This window comes from Mizuhopecten yessoensis, unplaced genomic scaffold, assembly GCF_002113885.1.
Source record: "Mizuhopecten yessoensis strain PY_sf001 unplaced genomic scaffold, ASM211388v2 scaffold6579, whole genome shotgun sequence".
In the NCBI taxonomy this organism is placed as follows: Eukaryota; Metazoa; Mollusca; class Bivalvia; order Pectinida; family Pectinidae; genus Mizuhopecten; species Mizuhopecten yessoensis.
Window position 1 is genome coordinate 166,667 of NW_018406620.1, and position 3,539 is coordinate 170,205.

Below are 3,539 nucleotides of genomic sequence, written 5' to 3' on the forward strand. Positions count from 1 at the left end.
GATGATATGGAGTAGAATTCTTAAAAATAGCGTGTTAAGGGATACATATCAGGAAAACATCTATGAACGTGTGAATTTTGGGTGTAGCGTCCTCCAGACAGCTAGGGTCTTATAAAGACGGGAGCCCTGGGAAACACCAACGACAAAAGTAAAATGAAATGTGCGGGAAAAGTAACAAAGATCTCAAGTGTGTCAAGGGGGACTGTAGATAAATTCCTGAACATCATACGGAGGAAAATCCCCGGGTTAATAGTGTCGTTTCCTGTTTAACTGATACTGGTCACCCCATAATTTTAATGAAGAAAACTTTCCTGTCATATATGGCTCAGCATTTTGAAATGTCTGGCTGTAAGCAGATATGCGCGCTTTCAATAGATAGAACAGCGGTGATTGGTAATCTGAGACTAAGTCGTACTTGACTTTCCGAATTACTTTGTTCGTTACTTAGCACAAGTGATTAGCCAGGTTTACCACATACACTGATTTACATGAAAATGATTTAGGTTTAAAGTGCATCTTGCTCATACAATGTCTTAAAACAAGACGTATTATGTAGACACAGGGGAAGGTTATGGTAGCATACTGTTGACCACCATCTATCAGTTTAGGGTCTGACTGCGTATTGGCGCTTACTTGCCCTCTTCAGTCTTTTTATTCTATCCATCCCTGAATCATGTGGTTTGAGATAAAGAATAGTCAAGCATTTACTTATTGCATGTTATTAGAGACAATTTGTGCTCAAACACCTTGCAGAATGGAGATTTGCCTTTATAACCCTTCATTTGGGGAGACAAAATGACTAAAATAAATCTAATTTTACATTCATGATCTGCTTAATTTTGGTCTAAATTTCAGCGAATTCAACGAATAACCATTAAATACTATTCACTATATAATCATTTTCACTGCCAAAAAATGGTTTTTGTTTCGAGAAATTATATTATGAATTTTCTTGTTTAAGAATTTTTACGGTGCCATATCATTTAATACATCAAAGATACTTTTTTATCGATATAGTGATATGTTTTCCCTTTGAAGAGAAATAAATGTAAAATAAAATTGTTTAATGCTTAATACTTGTTATGCTTCTTTTTGAGTAGAATTTGTTTTTTAAACTGCTTCTTGATGATGTTTAGCTCTGCTGACTGAAAGTATTACGTTCAAGTACGATGAGTCAAGGTTTGCTATGTGAAAGTAAAGTGTTCGGCGTGGTACATCTCTGTAGTTCAGACATCAATTATAACTGTAACCAGGAATATATCTTAACTATGAGAGTCGAATAATTATCAAACACTCTATACATCATACCGTATCCAATCAATTATAAGTTCCTATATGTACATTGAATATTAAAAAAAAGAAAATATCGGACAGTGGTGTCATTTTAACAAGAGACGACATTTATACGGTTTTATAGTTGTATTGTTGCTATATTGATTGTTATAATTTACACAAAAAGTAACATATATCAATTTCACCTTGTTTGTACATGGATGAGATATGTGTATAATGTTTTGTTGGAGTATTTGTATTTTAAATGTATCGGTAAACATACATTCCATATGAAATGAAAATGTTTTCGGGCTTTATTAAAAATGATTGATATAATTCTATATGAAGCGTCGTCGGCTTTCAGATTCCGTTAAACAATTAGCGCTGTCTGTCATATTGTAAAAGCAATACATTTTCTGATTAATAAATAATTATGTTTGGCGATACAAATTCGGAATAACTTAAGTAATATAATTAATTTCTCGTTCCAAAAGAAAAAGGTTGATAAAAGCTATGGACACGTGTTCTTGTTGCCATCATAAATCATTGGGGAAAATAGTTTTCCCCTGTGTGATATGGAGATAGACATTTGTCTTTACTCTTAATATGTTGCTTTATTGTTTCGTTGTCATAACGCAAGTTCCTGCTTTAATTTGCATGGCGATGGTGTCATTATTGAAACAAAAGACGTTCACACTTTCGGAACACCTGTTCTCATTTTCCTTTTACTGCTTAAACGGTCTCCATATATATATCTTTTTATTCATATTTCGTTCTAGTATTCATTTTTTAGTTATGGGTTTTTAATATGGTTTTGTTCACATATCGGATTTTCTCTTTAATTCATGTTTTTTTTCTGAAAATTGATTTAAAGTGAATAAACCACATGGTTCAAAACCGAATTTTTAACCTTGCAGGCGCCAACGGAAAAAACAACTTTTCTGTATTATTTTGAAAGATCACAATTGAAATATTTGTTTTAAGGATTTGATACTGATTGAAACAAATGGACGATGTAGACTGTTTAAACATACTTATTTGTTATAGTTTAACGTTTACTCTTTTTCGTAAAATTATTATTATAGCAAATATAAGTAAACGACATTATACAAACTGTTACATGTATCAAAAGGTGAATGGAGAAATTAACATCGTGCTTATTTTTTTTCTAGCAAAGAGCTTAATTTTGATTGTGCTTAAGTTCCACGGTATACAATAAGCTAACAACCTGTCAATATTTATAAAACGTGTGGCCGTGCGTCATGGAAATTGTGACACTTCTAAATAGTTAAAAATAATGTAAGTACAAATTGTTTGCATTGCATTTTGTTTATTAATAGTATACAACAGTTTGTCAAGAATGGAAAATCACCAAGGAATATCCTAAAAAAAAAATTATGTTCTATGCACTGTGCTAAACTTTTTGTGACTCATAACAAGTTTAACAGAGATAATAATGGCAAATTATACTTTTGTAATTTTAGTGTGATTGTAAAATAAATTATCATTTGTGAAACACCAGGCATGTCATTGTATCAATTGTACATATCATGTAGGTACAGATGTATGCCTTTATTCTAATTGTATTTTTATAGTAATCTGACAAAGACAATGCATTACAATTACATGTATGTGACTATCTGTCGTGCTTACCCAAGATGCACTCCAGAATTGGTTTAAGTAATTTAAGAGTCGGAATAACCTCCCTTTAGTTTTCTTTCAAAATCCTAAACATATCATATAGCGTTTGCATGATACATTGATATTGAATACTTGATTATATTTAGGCGGATTTAATATACTCTATAAGGAAGAGTTGCTGTTTTGACATTGATTGTATTACATGTGTTTCAGCACATTTCATTATTCATCTATCATTTATTATGGTGATGCTCAAGATGTCTTTACAATACAGCAGAAACATACTCAAATGCCCTATTTTTATTATAAACCTTCATTGGCGAATTTTGTTTAAACGAGTTGATAACATAAAAGATTTCAAGAAAAAAAGCATCAAGTTAGTTGCAATTGCCCGTATGTGGCTTCATAAGGAACACGACCTCTCGCGACTACCAATAGGTGTAAAATTATAAAATTCTTAATTGTAAAGGTGCGATCCTCTGTGTGTGAGTTACGTTCATTTTTCAATATATTTGATGGTGGTCTCTGCAAGTAAATTTTTAGTATCCGAGGATTGCCTTTACACTGATAGTCACAGTTATTTATTAATTAATCTATACTTTTGCGAAGTGTCCAATAAGTAATTT